Source organism: Hyperolius riggenbachi, chromosome 2 (assembly GCF_040937935.1).
Source record: "Hyperolius riggenbachi isolate aHypRig1 chromosome 2, aHypRig1.pri, whole genome shotgun sequence".
In the NCBI taxonomy this organism is placed as follows: domain Eukaryota; kingdom Metazoa; phylum Chordata; class Amphibia; order Anura; family Hyperoliidae; genus Hyperolius; species Hyperolius riggenbachi.
Window position 1 is genome coordinate 292,629,024 of NC_090647.1, and position 19,064 is coordinate 292,648,087.

Below are 19,064 nucleotides of genomic sequence, written 5' to 3' on the forward strand. Positions count from 1 at the left end.
CTTTGAGGTATCAAAATTCCATCTAAGCAACCTTGTGTATAACCAGGAAAAGTCTTTAATTTTAAAATGTTACTGCCACATGGGTATCCAGCACTTCAGTGTTCATTGCTGTTATGCCACCACCTCTGATGTAATACTTCCTTCCAGCAGTGCCATTTCTGGAATTGCTGACTGGTTAAATAAGCTGTCACACCTGTTGTGCATCATATATAAGTACTCCCTCGGTAGCCTTACCAGTTCATCAAGGATTTGGTCTAAATCACACTGGTTGTCTGTTTCTTAAACCCCTGTTCTGTTTAGCCCACTCCTGTGATCCCTGATTCATGTTCCTGACCAACCTCATACACCTGCTGCAGTCTGATTCTCTGTTCCTGGATTGCTTATCTCATCCTGACTTTATTTTTACTTGCTTGGATTGCTGACGACCGGTTGCCAACTACTTTCTGCATCCTGACTTGGTTCTTTCTTTCCCCCGGGGTGTCATTTTGATTGCTGGCCATCTGTTGCTCAGTATTTTTGTTATCCTGACTACAATCCTGATAATTCCCTAAAACTCTGCCGGAGTTGCTGACCACCTGTTTCTGATCTGCAACATCCTGACTGTACTCTTGCTGAATGTCTCCAGTGATCTCTGATCTGCAGTCCAGAGGTAAGTCTCTACCATGTGTGAAATTATGTTGGATGGGGAAGCTATACAGCCCTAATGTGTATACACTGCCTTTAGGGAAATCATAGCACCTGGGCTAATCCAGCTTTGCCTATAAACTTAGAATAAGTAAACATTACCAGTGCATAGATGCAAAGTGTTGCACAGAATATCGGATTCGTGGACACATGTTTCCACTTCACTTCAGCATTTTAATTAAAAGCCTGCATGCAGCTAATTAGAATAACCCAATATGCTACAACATAGAGATGTGAACCGGTCCATAGAATTGTATGACCAGTGATTTGACATGCAGAATTTTTCTGCGAAACAACTGATGCAGTGTGAATGCATCCTTATTCTTTACAAAAGCACTCCCTGGAAGAGACCTATACAGAGGTGTTGGCCACAACCTGCTTACTCCTTTACGCACTATTTTGCCAGGTGAACTTAGAAGCTGCAGCTCAGCATGTTACTTTGCAAATAAAGTAATAGTTGAGAATCCAGCATGAGGAGATGGACTAGACCAATACCTGATTGATCTGTCAGATCTCTCACTACCTACTGTAAGTGACAGTGACATAGGAAAGAAGTAATTTACAGATCATTTTACTCTGGGAGAAATTTTCGCTATAGATGTTCACAGTGGTCAGTTGCATAATGTATGTGTCATAATGACTGTGAACTGCAATGGAGACTGGACATAGACTTTAATACAAACCCTGCAGGTAGTGAGTTAGAATAACGCGATCAGATGCAATGCAGTACTGTGAACTGGCTCACAGAATTGTATGGGCAGTGTGTTGACATGCAGAATTATTCTGCAATGCAACTAAGTGGCTCTAGCACACCTTTTGCAATGTACTGGCAAAGTCTTTAGTTGTTTATTTTCACACAGACATAGCTACAATCCTTCAGTAAACAGAACTGAGACACTTTCCATTATGCGTTCTGAAATGTATAACCACCTATTATCTGTATAATACACATAACTGAAGCTATGGCACGCTGTAAACTTGATTGTCCTTTTGGCTTCTTTTGCATTTGGACATGTAGCAATTTCTTTCACTTGTGCATTATTTATTAGGTTTAATTCTTAGATATTTTAAATGAATTTTAATCAAGGGATATTCACTATTTTATATACTATTTTTACTATTTGGATATACTGTATGTTTAGTACACCACCCGCCAGGTTTGGGATCAGATGTATAACCAAGTAAGGTCGTCTCGGTCCCTGCATGGCACCTGCATGACACCATGTAGCGCATGATTCTGCTGCCACTGTAATGTTAATTATGGCTAAAGCGACACAGGGGGAATTTCTCTTAAATCACTATAATTTGGATTCCGGCAATAGCCGTATCCTGAATTACATGTTCAAATGGACAAATCTGTAAGGGAATGTATTTGTTATATTACCCTGCATTGCCTAGCGCAGGGAGAGACAATGCATAACAGGTGTGACAGCTTATTGAACCAGTCGGCTTCTTGCTGCATCCAGAATATCACCGGCCGAGCCATACGTATGTTTGTGTAAGGCCTAGGTTTGCTGCAGTGCTCAATTTTTTTTTGTTTAGTACTATAAGAGAACCCGAGGTGGGTTTTAAGAATCCTATTAGCACACAGAGGCTGGTTCTGCATATAATCACCAGTCTCTGTTACTATACTGTTCCCCCCCAGGCCACCCCTGCGCACTGCTTCCCCCCTCCCCCAAAAGAAACTGCCATGCTAGCGACACGCAGCGTGTCGCTAGCAGGCAGTTTACATGAAGACTGTCACTCTCCGATGCTCCCCCACCTCCTCTTTAGCGCCGCTCCCCGCCTGCGTCCCTTCCCTCCAATCAGCTTATGGAGGCAGTGAGGGAAGGGACGCAGGCGGGGATCGGCGCTATTGAGGACGCTGCGTGTTGCTAGCACAGCGGTTTGATTTATGGGGGACAGCAGAGCGCAGGGGGAGCCTGGGGGGAACAGTATAGTAACAGAGACTGGTGATTATATGCAGAACCAGCCTCTGTGTGCTAATAAGATTCTTAAAGTGGATCCGAGATAAACTTTTACTCATTGCATAATTGTGTTCCTTTCATATAGTTTATAGGGAATTCCACAAGCCAAATACTTTTTTTGTTTTGTTTTAATACTCTAATTCCCTGTAAACTAAACAAGCCTCGCCCACAGCTTTTTAGAGTGCCTTGGCACTGTAGTAAGGGCTTATGGGAGCTCAGTCTGGGCAGGAGAAGGAGGAGGTTACTAGCCAGAGATTTCAGAGGCAGAGGGGAGGAGGGAGGAGGAGAGGGGACTGAATATGTCACATTACACACAGGCAAGCTGATAGCATCTCCAGCCCTCAGCCAGTGACAAACAGAATTTGGCTGCCCTTATTGTATCACAGGAATAAATAATCATAAACTATTGAAGCTGTTTGCAGCTAGATTTGCTGTGTAAACTATATAAACTTTAGATAAGATATATAGACAATTTACTTGTTATACTTAGTTTTTCATCTCGGATGCGCTTTAAAGAGGAACTCCAGTGAAAATAATGTAATTTAAAAAAGTGCTTCATTTTTACAATAATTGGGCCATATGCAATTCACTTTTTCACCTGACTTTTCTCCTAGGAGATAATTTTTCATCTTCAAATGAAAATAACTTTCCAGCACTTTTCAACTAAAAAAGTACCAAAAAGTAAATGAAAAAGTACTATCAAAAGTATTTTGAGCATTTTCTTGCTTTCTGATGGCTTAAAATGCATTTTATTGACAAATTTAAAAATATCACCCAGGAGAAAACTCAGGTGAAAAAATGAATTGCATATGGGCCATTATGTATAAATGATTTAGTCAGTGTTTTCCCATTGTAAAATCTTTTAACCACTTGAGGACCGCAGTGTAAACCCCCCTAGTGACCAGGACATTTTAAGTTAAATAGGCCACTGCAGCTTTAAGGCCAAGCTGCAGGGCCGTACAACACAGCATACAAGTGACCCCCCCCCCCCCTTTTCTCCCCACCAACAGAGTTCTCTGTTGGTGGGGTCTGATCACCCCCCCAGTGTTTGCTTTTTGTTTTATAAATATTTATTTATATTATTTTAAAAAAAAATACTGCTTTTTTTAATTAACTATAACCCTCCCTTCCTCCCCCCGCTAGCCTATCAGCGCGATCGGCTGTGATAGGCTTCGCTTCCCAGGGGGACAGCCGTGTGACACGGCTGTCCTTAGTACAGCGCTGCTGAAGGTCGCAGCGCTGTACAAAGCAATTAGACGGCGGTTTTGTCGACTAAGTCTCCCAAGTGGCAATCGCAGCTCGGAGACTGAAGGCGGGGCGGAGCTCCGCCCTCCGAGCAGGAGATGCGTGCGCAGCGTGCGCACAATCACCTGCTAGCCCCATAGACAGCCGTTCACGCCAATGGGCGTGGAGCGGTCCTGGGGCTGCCGCACTGCTCACGCCAATTGGTGTGGAGCAGTCGGCAGCAGGTTAAATCCCTAATTTATATTCTGACATTTATCACATGGTGACATTTTTACTGCTGGCAAGTGATGTAGCTGCTGCTTGCTGTTTTGGCAATTGGAAACAGCTGTAAACAGCTATTTCCCACAATGCAACAGGGTTCACAGACAGGAAACTGCCAAGACTACGTACTCAGAATTTCTTTGTGGGTGGGGTTTCACCACAATATCAGCCATACAGCGCCCCCTGATGGTCTGTTTGTGAAAAGGAATAGATTTCTCATGTAAAAGGGGGTATCAGCTACTGATTGGGATAAAGTTTAATTCTTGGTCGGAGTTTCTCTTTAAAACCCACTTCGGGTTCTCTTTAATGCTGTCAACTCACCGGGAAAAAATTAAATTAATTTAAAATTAATTAATTAAAAAACACTACACAGATCCCAACTCACAAGAAATCATTAATCTGACTGTATCTTAGATGGCTGATGTCAGTAAATAAACATATAGGGCTTGATTCACAAAGCGGTGCTAACTGTTTAGCACGGGTGTGCTAAACAGTTAGCACGTGAAGTGCCGTTCGTGGACTTTTGCGCGTGCAAAGTGCCTCGATCACGCTAATCGCGGCACTTTGCACGCGAACGGCACTTCACGTGCTAACTGTTTAGCACACCCATGCTAAACAGTTAGCACCGCTTTGTGAATCAAGCCCATTGACAGGAAAGATGGATTAAAGGGGAACACCTGCCAAAACATATAAATGATTACAGTTGATAATCGACATCTGTATAGCATACCCCAAATCCCTATGAAATGGAGAGCTGCTATGATAACATGGACTATATAAAAAAATTGAGCTACCAGGTTAGTAATATACAATATAAACAATATTGGAAAGTCCAATGTAGAACAGACACCTCCAACGTAGTTTCCAAGCTTTATTGGTCGCATAAAGTTAAAAAGCAATAGCACAACTACAGCCTGCTGTTTCAAGCATCTTCAACTCTTTTTCAAGTTGACAAACTGTAATGTATTGAAACTACCTAGGTCTACCTGCCTGATCTACATTGGACTTTGCTACTACAGCTTCAGTGGCATAGAAAGATTAATTCTTGGGCACACCGCTCTTGTTCTTGGGTCTTGTTTCACCCTCCATTTTGTTATAAACAGTATTACAAATACTAAGTAAGCACCATTCACAAAGAACTCTCTAAAAAACAGCTAAAAATGCACACAAAGGAGAGGCGCACTCCAGCACCTGCTACATTCACTGGTACTGCTCTTTATAAAAAAATCGGTACTTATCCGTTAGCCGGGCGCATCCGGCAGGTGGCGCTAATTACTATTCCCCCTCCAGGCCGACATGGATAGTAGGGAAAGATGTAACTCTGGTGGAGTTTTGTCGCCACCTAGAGGATGCGCCCGGCTAACGGATAAGTACCAAAAAATCACTTTCCTCAAAAACTATAATCTTCTCAGAAAATTATTTTTCAGCATGGTCCGTAGCACTGATAGCATGTATAAGCTGTCGATATCATGTATGGGGGCATGCAAATGTGAAAAAATAGTGTATTTTGGCTCCAACTTCACAGAATTTTAACTAAGCTGAAATTTGTAAAAGTCACAGCAAATTTTGCCTGCTCATCTCTACTGGTAATTAGTGGAAAGGTTTCCTCAGAAACTTGATTTTTTTTCATAAGACAAGTAGTTAGGGTATAAACACTTAGGCTGGTTTCACAGTGGGACGTTACAGGCGCACGTTAGAGCAGCCTGTAACGCACCCCACCGCACAGCAATGAAAAATCAATGGGCTGTTCACAGTGCCCACGTTGCGTTACTCAGTAACGCTGCGCCATAACAGAACGTACTGCATGCAGTACTTTATAAGCGGCAGAGCCGCAATAGATTGCTTGCACATGCGCAGTAATGTTGCGGAGGAGCGGAGAGCGGCCAGGCACATGGCTAATTAATATTCACTGCACTCAGTGACGTGCAGTGTTTACTTCCTGGAGCGGCCGCTCTGTGCGGCGATTGGCCGGGCGGGACCACGTGATGCTGCATGCGTCCAAGAGGACGCATCACGGCATCACGGACGCCAGAGTGAGCTGCACAACGCGGCTCACTCTGACATCCACATCAGAGAGCACCAGGCATTGCGTTAGGGGCAGGTTATGCGACCATAACGTCCCCTAAAACGCAACGTCCTGGTGTGAAACCAGCCTTAAGGTCTGATCCAATTAACTTTTTCTCTTAAGTTCTCTCGTCTGATATAATTTTGCATTTCCTGTTTAAAATAACTTTTCAGCACTCTGCAGTTGAAAAAAGTACCAAAAAGTAGGTGAAAAAGTACTGTCAAATTATTTTGAGTATTTTCTTGCTTGCTGGTGGCTTAAAAGGTATTATATTGGAATGCATATAATAAGGGCTCCAGATATAAATTATGTTAAAGTATTAAAGTTATTGTATAGTAAAACGGGAGCTAGGATATAATGTAAATATTGTTTATAATACAGATACTCTACTATTCCCCACTGTAGCCTCCATTTTTAGGTTTAATAAAGTAAAGTAAACATAAAAAGGTCCAATAAAAGCAATAAAATATCAGTGAATATAATGATATTGTACTACTTCATTCATATAGTAAAATATCTTTAATACTTATTGATATTTTACTGTAACCTAACCTCTCCCTACTCTCACAAAGAACCCTCCCCTGGTGTTGCCTAACCCTAAGACCTCAAGGGGGTGGTGCCTAAATCTAAGGCCCCCCTGGTGGTGCCTAGCCCTAAGACTCCCCTGGTGGGGCCTAACCTTAAGACCTCCCTGGTGGTGCCTAAGCCTAAGATCCCAATGGTAATGCCTAACCCTAAGACCCTGCACAGGCGGAGCCTAATCCTAAAATCCCCCACAGGTGGTGCCTAACCCTAAGACCCTGCACAGGTGGGGCCTAACTCTAAGACCCTCCACAGGTGGTGCCTAACCTTAGGACCCCCCACAGGTGGTGCCTATCCCTAAGACCCCCCACAGGTGGTGCCTAACCCTAAGACCCCCCACAGGTGGTGCCTAACCCTAAGACCCCCCACAGGTGGTGCCTAACCCTAAGACCCCCCACAGGTGGTGCCTAACCCTAAGCTCCACAGGTGGTGCCTAACCCTTACAATCAGCCAAGCAGCTTGTGCTATACTGAGGGGGAAAGAGAGCAGGAAGAATCTTGCTGCAGGGAAGCCCAACAGCAATTAGCCCCTCAAAAATAACATTAAGGTGTAAAAAAAAACCACATCCACTGAGCTGGGTCATCTGCAGACTATGGGGTATGTCTGTGTAGTGAAACAAATGTTTTTGACTTACAGTTCTCAAATGCATGTAGAGGTTTTAAAGTCCAATATACTTCCTTTTTTCTAACATCTAGTAAAGGTGGCCACACAAAATCTTACCTCATCTATGTAGCATAGGGACTAGAGATGAGCGTAATGGCGTAATTACGATTTCGCGAAATTTCACGTAATTAGTGTAATTACGTTTATGGCCGTAAGTACATAATCGTAATGAAGAAGGATTTCGCGAAATTTTGTGTAAGCGTAATTTTCGCGTAATTTTCACATTGCAACGGGTATTACGAAATTAATGCGTATGGCCATGCTCCCGAAGCGGAAAAGTTGACGCATGGATCAATGTTAGGTAGCCGCCGACTTTAAGGGTTAATAGCAAATCCCCCTTAAATGCTAAGAGCCTCAAATTTGGAGAATATATTAAGGAGATCAGAAGGAATAAGAGGAATTTTTTTTTTTTCAAAAAGACCTTATAGTTTTTGAGAAAATCGATGTTAAAGTTTCAAAGGAAAAATGTAAACATTTAAAAACCCGCCGAATTTAACGGTTAATAGCAAAGCCTGCTTAAAGTTTAGGAACACCAAATTCCCAGGGTATATTAAGGGGATCAGTGGGAATAAGAGGAAAACAATTTTTTCAAAAAGACCTTATAGTTTTTGAGAAAATCGATTTTTAAGTTTCACGGGCGAAAATGTCTTTTAAATGCGGAAAATGTCCGTTTTTTTTGCACAGGTAACAATAGTGTATTATTTTCATAGATTCCCCCAAGTGGGAAGAGTTTTACTTACTTCGTTCTGAGTGTGGGAAATATAAAAAAAAAACGACGTGAGGTCCCCCCTCCCAGACCTCTTTAACCCCTTGTCCCCCATGCAGGCTGGGATAGCCAGAATGCGGAGCACCGGCCGCGTGGGGCTCCGCACCCTGACTATACCAGCCCGCATGGTCCATGGATTGGGGGGTCTCGGAAGGGGAGGGGCAGCCAAGCTTTCCCCTCCCCCTCAGAGCCCTTGTCCAATCCAAGGACAAGGGGCTCTTCTCCACCTCCGATGGGCGGTGGAGGTGGAGGCCGCGATTTCCTGGGGGGGGGGTTCATGGTGGAATCTGGGAGTCCCCTTTAAAAAGGGGTCCCCCAGATGCCCACCCCCCCTCCCAGGAGAAATGAGTATAGAGGTACTTGTACCCCTTACCCATTTCCTTTAAGAGTTAAAAGTAAATAAACACACAAACACTTAGAAAAAGTATTTTAATTGAACAAAAAAACATAACCACGAAAAAAGTCCTTTAATATTCTTAATTAACCATTAATACTTACCTGTCCCTTTAAATAAATGATCCCTCGAAATAGCCTCGGAAATGTTCTATCAGTTACAATGTAACAAAGTTATTACAATGTAACAACTTTGTTACATTGTAACTACGCCGCACCCGACGTCACTCGCCGCCGCCGCATACGCGTCCGTGCTGCACGGACCCGACAGAGCTCTGAGCTATATAGCTCAGAGCTCTCTAAAGCATCTTTGCATTAAACGGTAGCGTTTAATGCAAAATTACGGCATGAACGAAACGCGAAATTACGCGTTGAAAATGACGCTTACGGTATTTTCAATTACGATTTTAATGGCAATTACGCTACCATAATTACGAAAATTTAGGCTCAACTCTAATAGGGACCAATAGATTTAGAATGCTTTGAAAAGGTTGTTTAGGAAAGCTTTCATACTACATGGAAGTGGTATGGTGTATGGCCAGCCTTACCCTTCCATATAACCAGTCATATTTTATTTAATGTCTTAATTTTAAATTATAAAGATTTTTGCAGGTGTACTGCTATATAGCACAGAATGTGATTGGGGTATTGTCCTCAGCAAGCAAACTCTGTAAGGAAATTCTGAGTAGATGATGCAAATTCACCCAGCTGTACAGCATGTTTACAACTTTCCTTTTTTTCTTCTTCTTCTTCTCTTTGTCCCAGCCCTCTCCTTGTGTAGTCTCTGCCTCTCTCAGCAAGGCACAACCTGTAGAGGTATGCATAGCGACACACCTCAGTAAGATCCGAAGGAGTCAGTGCATTGTGACTGTGCAGCCAAATAAGATCCAGGTCTGCAAGGACCTTTCCCTGTTCACTTCCAAACAGGTAAGAAGCCTCCTTCATTTAATAATTTACATTTTACAGCTGTGTAACCATAACTCTGATAATGATATTGGGAATATAGATTTTACAATGGAAAGGAGTCCTGTTTTGTACCTTGTTTTCAGACTATATATCGTTACTGCTTGTACAGGATATGTGACCCTTACTGGTCTCCGGCTGAAGGCAATGTTCTTGTATTTTGCAGACTGTTTATAGCACACTTACTCAAATCCGGTTACTCTACTGCTTGTATGTAAAACTGGAAAATCTCACCAAGCTTTACTTAAAGGCTTAGACATGCGACACTACTCTTTGTTGTGTCTAAGGAAGACCCCAAGTCATTTACTGTCATTCTGAAGGCAGATCATTAACTAATACCAGCAAGTACTGCTGTGTAAGAAACTGTACACCACAGATATATGATATATATAGCATATCATTTAGTAGGGGAATTCAGAATATGTGATTGTGCAGCACAGATTAGCGTACATTAATACTAATGTGAGTGTGTAGTGTGTGTGTGTGTGCGTGTATGTGTGTATGTATGTATGCGTGTGTGTGCATGTATTGTATGTGTTTTACTATATTGTATTGTATATTGTATTGGCAAGGAGATTAGAGGTACAAAATGTTATTATGGAATGTCATACTAATAGGTGGAACCTCTATGATTCCAACATATCATGACATTGTTATTCACAACACAAAGGCTTCAATGGTCATGTATTTTCCCACAGACATTTTCAATAGACAGACAAGGCATAGGTATACCTCTATGGTCAGATGATTCCTTTATTCATGTCATACTCGGCTATTCCTTTGTGAGAACATTATATAATGCAGTTCTGACTTGACTTATGAATGTGTCTATAAATATCCTGAAACTTGGTCTTTGCATCGCAGGGCTAAAATCTGGTAGGTCTGGAAAATAAATAAATACAACAAAAAAGAGGTGTTGTAGGATTTCTTTATCTGAACATAGAAGAAAACAAGAAAGAATGTAATAATGGGAGCTGGTGAAACAAATGAACACTTGTGCAATAATGTCTTGCTTAGGTTTGGGAATCCTCTATTGAGGTTGTCTAAGACTGAGTTATGGGAAAGAAATATGTAGGCAAGCCTGCTCAACTTGTTACAGAATAGTACTAAATAGTATACATGGAGTTAATGATGGGAAAAGATCATTTAGAGTTAATACAGCATTACGTGATGCCTCATGTTTGAAAACACCTGAGAAAATACCAAATAAAAGATGTAGAAATGGTGGACCACATTCACTTAATATTAGATACTATGGGCTTGATTCACAAAGCGGTGCTAACTGTTAGCACGCCTGTGAAAACCCCCTTAGCGCGTCTAAACAAGCTTTTCGCGCATAAAACTTTACGCACGCAAAACTTTATGCGCGTAAAACTTTACGCGCGTACTGCACAGAGCGCAGGGCGCTCCGCACGAAGTGCCCATTAAAGCCTATGGGACTTAGCGCACGTAAAACTTTATGCACCTAAAACTTTGCGCGCGCAAAGTTAGCGCGCGATCTGATTGAGAAATCCAGTGCTAACCTACTTAGCACCCTGGTTAGCGCGTCTAAAGACTTTAGACGTGCTAAGTAGGTTAGCACCGCTTTGTGAATCAAGCCCTATATTGCATATGCTCTTATATCTAATAGAATGGACAACATTGTTCTTTACGGAACTCATAAAGGCTCCAGAACTGTTAGCCAAGATAAAGCTTCTGAGTAGCAGATGTTGAAGTTTGGTGAGTTTCTCCATATTTATAAAGGAACAAGAAAGGTCCCAAAAACCAAGAGCAATACTCCCTGTGGCATTTTAGTGGACTGTTTTTTTTTTAAAGAAAAAAGTAATCTGTATACTGAAAGCAGGCTGCCTTTTTTATATCATACAGGTGGGCTTTAGTGGTCAACAAATCTCTGACTGGCTAGTACCTTTATGGCAAGCTCACTGATTCGTGCAGACATTCCAACCAGTAAGTGGCTTAGCTGTCATGAATTGGCCAGTCAAAAGCTTGTTTACTTCTGAAAGCCCCCCTCCAGGACAAAAAAGGCAGATGGCCTTCAATATGGCCGCCACCAACATGGCATCCATTTAGGGGGATTGCTGTTCATTTTTTGCAGTGTCCCATAAATAATAAATAGGAAACAACACTAAAAAATCTCTGAACACCTCTAGCAGTGTTTTATAAAAACATATTTATGTTGAAAAGCTTACAGTGCAGCTGTGAGCTACATTATTGGCCCAGAAGGTCTCCCCTCCAGGTGACAAGTACAGGAAGAACATAAAAGATCTTAAGTTTCTATGGAGCTTCAGTACCAGTCTGTAAGGGTGGTATTTTCTTGGCATTTCTGCAGAGCGGAAGCTTGTCATTCCACTCATCTCATAATGCCAGATACCAGAGGACACCTTCAGGAGTCATGCCTCAGCAGATCAGAGCTGTGTTGGTTATCTCAGGGCTATACAATAGCAGACAGATAGTATCATTGTTTCTGGCTCATCAGTGTAGATGTGTACTATGAAGATTGCGGTGTAATTTCAGTTAAATTATCATATTGTATACTCCACACAAAACATACCTGTATGCTATGTTTTTGTCTTTAATTTTAGTACTGTTAGTTTATTTAGTTGTGATGGTCAATTAATAATGATAAAAATATTTTATATTTATATAATAGACCTTATTATAAAAAGGAACAGAAAAGGGTTCTCCAGTTCTTCATTTTTTGTTCTGTATTTTTGTAAACATGTAAACTATGTATCATTCTTCAAGGAAACCGTGAGTAGTCAATATAAGATACACATTTTTTCTCCGCAAAAAGTGTGTGTGTGGGGAGTAGGGGGGCGGGGGGGTGTTAGTGCTTCTTATATTCCGAGTGTGCGGATTCCGAGTGGCTCAGTGATATTGAGGTCAGGAGTATGTAATTACCACTCTTGAACCATTATTTTTCTCTGCTGTAGCCAATGATGGGTGGATTTAGCCTTTTGTGTGCGATGGAAAGTCCAAGTGTGTCTCAAGTGCAGCTTATATTGTCTTCCAGTATTCTCTAATCCCATGTTGCACTCATTTCTGACAAAATTCCCTGTGCCACTGTAGCTCACGCACCCCCAAAGCAATAGAGATCCACCTCCATGCTTCACAGTAGGGATTGTTATTGTCTCCAAACATAGCATCTATGGTTGTGAGCATAAAGTTACATTTTGGTCTCATCACTCAAAATGACTTTTTTTTCAGTAGTTCTGATGCTTTTTTATATGCTGTTTTTCATATTTTAATGCAATGCCCCTGGCTGTCCTGGCTGAAATTTCTGTTGGTCTACCTGACTGTGGCTTGGTGTCAACAGAACTCTTCCATTTCAACTGCTTAATGAGAATTTGAACACTGCTGATTGGCATTCTCAACTCTTCAGATGTTTTTTTTTTTTTTGTTTTTTTTTGTTTTTTGGGGGGGGGGATCCTTTTCCTGTTTTATAAAGTTGAACAACCTTCTCTCAGGACCTTTGGCATTTCATTTGATTTCTCCCTAGCTAAAATGTCCTGGTGACTGTCAAGAGCCCAGAAGCTGGATGACTTTTTAACATATATTACTGTAATTGCAAGCAGTTAATTCTCAAATAATTACCCTTAATATCCAACCTATGTGTTGCAATTTGTGTGTTTATTAGTAGGCCAAACCCTCAAGAGAATGTAAACATTAGATCAAGGCCATTTCAGTGCTTCCAAAAAATGTCATTATGTAGTTGCCTAGTTAGTTTGGAAAATAAATACAGTTGTGTGATAGTAAATGGCTTTGACCCACCACTAACTATGGATAAAAGGGAATGTTTTGGGCATGATCATTCATATTTTCTAATAAAGAAAAAGCCAATATTTCCCAAATTCTTCCAGGGTATGTAAAATAATGTTCACAACTACCCCCTCCATGTCCTAGTCAAAGTTGTAGTTAAAATTTAACTAACTGACTGACTAATATTATGTCTAACTGTTTTTATGTGTATTATGAAGGTTTTCAAGAACTAAAGTTCATTGGAGATAATAGGTTTATTAAAGGGATACTGTAGGGGGGTCGGGGGAAAATGAGTTGAACTTACCCGTGGCTTGTAATGGTCCCCCGCAGACATCCTGTGCCCGCGCAGCCACTCACCGATGCTCCGGCCCCGCCTCCGGTTCACTTCTGTAATTTCTGACTTTAAAGTCAGAAAACCCCTGCGCATGCGTTGCCGTGTCCTCGCTTCCCCTGATGTCACCAGGAGCGTACTGCGCAGGCACAGACCATACTGGGCTTGTGCTATACACTCCTGGTGACATCAGCGGGAACGAGGACACGGCAACGCAGGCGCAGGGGTTTTCTGACTTTAAAGTCGGAAATTCCAGAAGTGAGCCAGAGGCGGGGCCGGAGCATCGGTGAGTGGCTGCGCGGGCACAGGATGTCTGCGGGGGACCATTACAAGCCACGGGTAAGTTCAACTCATTTTCCCCCGACCCCCCTACAGTATTCCTTTAAACATTGTTTGCAATTAGGTGACAAAGGTTTGTAATACTCACCTGTTCCACATCAGACCATAGTAAGGTCTCTTTCACATGGGAGGCTGAAGGCGGTGAATTCACTGCCTGTCAGCTGCTCTCATGCACCAGTTAGCTTTCTGTTCTGGCTCAGGCAGAAATAGCCGAGCCTGATCGGGTCCACTTTACTGTGCAGGTGTCTGGCACCTGCGCAGCAGTGCGAGCCCGATTGGCCTGAGCCCAATCGTAAAGCCGCTATTGCGCCTGTGTTGGATCGCGATAGGTAAATAATGCAGGAGCTCCTGCGCTTGCGCCATAGCCAACATCCTTGTCGGCTGTGATTCCGGGGGAGCCAGCACTGGATTTCTGAGGCTTAGGAGGATGGGGAAGCCTCATTAGGATCCATAGGCTTCCCCTCCTGAGGTAAGTATCTCCGGGGGGGGGGGGGGTAATTTTAGTTACAGGTTCTTTTAATACCGATGGCTGTCAGACAGGAGGTTGAAGTGCTCAACAAGCCGTTCAGCTATCCATCTGAAAGAGGCCTGAGTGTTGCTGAAAATGTAATGACTAAGAAGGAAGTCTAAGCTAGCAATTGGAGATGAGTGTATGCACATGCCCTCAAATCTCTCTGATCTAACACAAGAAACAAAGTTTATACATTGGTTCAAAACTGTAGAAGATGGTTTAAACAAGGACTCTAACTTCTTGTGCTGGTACGATGGGTTTTAAGTGCCACAATTATTTTAATTGTTCTATCTTTTCATTCATATTTGTGCCATATGCTGTGTAAGATGGTGTTCACTGTCACTATTCATTTTATTTGCTTTCATGTGCTGGCTTTAAATGCCACAATTCTCTTATGGCCCATACTCACGGGCTACGTTGCACGGGCGCGCACCCCGAACTGTTGCTTGTCGCTGATGTCGCCAGGAATCGCCTGGCGACAGTTGCCGCCGTAACTCCGCCGCAACTGTCGCTAGTCCGCGTGAGTATGCGGACTAGCGACAGCAACATAATTGCAAATAGACATCGCTTCCGGCGAGGGGGGAGGAACGTTGGCGATAGCTTCCGTCGCACCGCTGGTCCCTCTTCTGCGTGTGTACGCGGAGGGACCTGGCGACGAGCTGTTGCCGGCCTGTCGCGCACACGCTCACGTGTGCTGGCGACAGGCCACTTTTGTAGCCCGTGAGTATGGGCCATTAAGCTTAGAATTAATGGTGCATGTAACCAGCCTAGTTACAATTTGAACTCGGAATTTACGATGTCTCCCCATCACCAGAGTCTACTTTATGCTATGTTGAGGGAACTGTTGATCTTATCAATTTAGCCAGGATGCCTGGGAAAGCCTCCTCAGTAACAGTTGAGGCATCTAATTACATTTATGTTTGCTAAAGAATGTTTCTCCTCTGTATGTCAGTGTATATAAGCTGTGTTTTTCAGTTTTTGTCAGGAACCAGTCCGACGAAGGCTTTTTATAAGCCGAAAGCTCACTGTTTATCCATCTCTAAGTTAGCCAATAAATGGTATCATCCTGATTCAAAACTCCTTGCTTATAAATACTGAACAACCTGGTTTTATTATAAAAAGAAACTCACTGATGATCAACAGACTACAATGTCTCTAGCCTTTTAGCAATCTTGCTAGGGTCTGCTATGCAAACTTTTGTCACACAAAGCAAACCTGTGACTTTGAAAAACACAAAAGTTAGATACTTACAGGTACCTCAGTGGAGTGAAGCCTTTGGATACTCCAAAGGCTTTTCTGATCCAACTTGAGCCCACCGCTCGTTGCCAGGACCCTCTTCTATTGCCTGGCCATGCTCTCGTCCGACAAGTATGGCCGCATCGCACAGGTGCACAGATGGCCCAGGCTTGCGCAGTAGCATGGGGCCACTCATGCATGGAGGAAAAAGCCATGCTTGAGAAGCTCTGTGTTACTGCGCAGGCATGGGCCCTCTTGCTCCTGCACAATGTGGCTGGGCATGTTCAGCGTGTCCCAGCGCTGAAAAAGTAAGCTCCAGGGGGATGGGGGAAGCGTTTGTCCAGAGGCTTCCCTCTACTGAGGTAAGTATCTAACTTTTTCCTCTAATTTACCTTCGGGTACAGTATAACAGCAGAGAATTTATTTTTAAAAAATAAGTTCAACTTTGGGTCAGTATTGTTCTCCAATGTTTGCCAGCCGTGGATAACTTTATTAAACTAGGACACATTTCTAAAGTAGGATGTTTTACACAAATGTAATGGACTAATATGGGCTTACTGTAGATACTGTAGATGCAAATTACTGAATAACCTAGAGAGTCAAAGGCTGGGCATTTTTTTTTGTTGTTTTTTGTTTTTTGCTGTAATGATGTCATTAGCAGCTGATTGAAAGTGCAATTACTTTCAAAAATTACTGTATATGGCAGCTGTAAGTGCAGTAGGAGTTATTAATGCTGCCTTTAACCACTTGAGGACCACAGTGGTAAACTCCCCTAAAGACCAGGCTGCTGTTTTCATAATTGGCCACTGCAGCTTTAAGGCCAAGCTGCAGGGCCGCACAACACAGCACACGAGTGATCTCCCCCCTTTTCTCCTTACCAACAGAGCTCTCTGTTGGTGTGGTCTGATCGCCCCCCTTGTGTTTATTTTTTTTTTTAATAAATATTTATGTTCATTTTTTTAACTTTTTATACTATTTTGTGTGTTGTTTTTTTTTAGAAATCCCCCCCCTCCCCCCAGCCCGCCAATCACGCGATTGGCTGTCATAGGCTTCTGCCTATGAGAGTCGATCACTCTCTTGTCCCCTGATTGCAGCGCTGTACTATGTAAACAGACGGCGATCACGCCGTCTAACAGTCTCCAGAGCGGCAATAACTGCTCCGCCCCCCGAGAAGGAGATGCAAACGCACCCTGCACGCGATCTCCTTCAGTAGCCAGCTCCAGGACCTGACGCCAATCGGCGTTAGGCGGTCCTGGGGCTGCCGCCGCGCCACGCCCATGGGCGTGGAGCGGTCTTCAGGTAGTTAAAGAGTAACTGTAGTGAAGATAAAGTAATATTTTAAAAAATAGGCAATTTTATTAATTACATTATCAATTATTTAGTCAGAGTTTGTAAAATCTTCCCTAACCCTTTCCTCTTCGTGATCTACATTCTGAAATTTGTCACAGCTGGTGACATATTTACTGCTATTAGGTGCAGAAAAAATACTTGGTCTCCCAAAATGCTCTGGGAGGACATGGAATTCTGCGTAGCTAAAAAGCCTAGACTGTGACATCACTGGAAGGCGGGGCTACATACCAATAAACAGCATTATATAAATAAAGGAAGTGTTTCTGATGCTCGAAATTTTGATTTTTTTTTTTGCCATGTAATACCACCTTAGGCAGAAAAGCAACACCAGGGAGCAAAGACTGCATCTCCAAAAGTATAGCCACATGTGCACAGTACTATGTGCTGCTGTACAGATGAGGCCATACTTGTGCGGGGCAGTAGGGGCATGGTAGTTCATGGAGTGGAGCATGGCCATGAACAACAAGTGGGTTCTGGCCAGTGGTGGTGGGGTCCAGTAGGACACAGGGAGCTTCTGGAGCATAAGGAGCCTTTCCTCTGCTTAGGGAATTATTCGTTTTTTCTTCTTTTGTTTCAGCACAGGTTTGCTTTAAATTAAAGCGGATCCAAGATGAAAAACGAACTATAACAAGTAACTTGTCTATATAGCTTATCTAAAGTTTAGATAGTTTACACAGCAAATCGAGCTGCAAACAGATTTAATAGAGAATAATTATTTCTTCCTGTGATACAATGACAGCAGCCATATTGTTTGTAAACATTACACAGAGGCAGGCTTATCTGCACCATCAGCACTCAGCCTGTGAAAAAAACCTAATCCCCCCTCTCCCCTCCGCCTCTGAAATCAATTGCTAGTAACACCTCCTCCTCCTCCTGCCCAGACTGAGCTCCCATGAGCCCTTGCTACTGGCATGGCGCTCTGAAAACCTGTGGGCGTGGCTTGTTTAGTTTATAGGGAATTGGAGTATTAAAACAAAAAACAAAAAGTATTTGGCTTGAGGAATGCCCTATAAACAATAGGGAAGGAACACAATTATGCAATGAGTAAAAGGTCACCTCGGATCCATTTGAAGTAGACTAGTTAACACCTAAATGGTTTCCACCAAGACCAGCATCAAGCGAGCAATAGAAATACAGCTGTTCAGATGCCAATACTAACAGCAGATGAAGCAGGGAGTAACAGGTCAGGATTGTCCACAAATAAGGCAGACGGTAACACAGAACTCCTAACAGTGGTGTACACAGAGTTTCAATTTCTGACACCAACCAGAACTTAAACTGAAGAACAAAGATTTGGTACACCTGGAATAAGTGAGCAACTGACTTAAAGCGAAGCAAATTATTGAAAGTAAGCACATGATGTACCTGCAAATGGATATTACATACAGGGCCGTTTCTACCCCCGTGCGGGGCGTGCCGCCGCCTGGGGCGCTGTTAGGAGGGGGGCGCTATAATGGAGGGGGGAGCCGGAGCCGCAGGGAGGGCAGCCCGACCTCTCCCTCCCTCTCCCGGGTGCCCTCCGTGCTCCCCCCTCAGATGCAGAGCGAGCAGCCGGGAAGCGCTGTTTGCAACTCACCTGCCTGGCTCCAAGCGCTGCTCTCTCGCCGCTGGTCTGTCTCTTCTCTCTGCATACTGCGGATACACGCGGCTTCCTGTTTAGCCGGAAGCCGCGTGTATCAGCATGTATGCAGAGAGAAGAGAGAGACCAGCGGCGAGAGAGCAGCGCTTGGAGCCAGGCAGGTGAGTTGCAAACAGCGCTTCCCGGCTGCTCTGCATCTGAGGGGGGAGCACGGAGGGCGCCCGGGAGAGGGAGGGAGAGGTCGGGCTGCCCTCCCCGCGGCTCCGGCTCCCCCCTCCACTATAGGGGACAGCTAGCTATCTAACCTATCCTGGGGGCACCTACCTAATCTAACCTACGCTGGGGGCAGCTACCTAATCTAACCTACGCT

The 19,064-nt window shown here is 43.4% G+C and overlaps 1 protein-coding gene across 1 annotated transcript in view; it reads left to right on the top strand.

The window, feature by feature from the left end:
- The first annotated feature begins 300 nt into the window (after positions 1 to 300).
- Positions 301 to 19,064, top strand: part of LOC137546450 (gap junction beta-3 protein-like) — a 43,360-nt gene continuing 24,596 nt past the window's right edge. The window contains exons 1-2 of the mRNA XM_068268941.1: positions 301 to 649; positions 9,392 to 9,553. The gene's annotated coding sequence lies outside the window, so the exon portion shown is untranslated. The remainder of the gene's footprint in view (positions 650 to 9,391; positions 9,554 to 19,064) is intronic.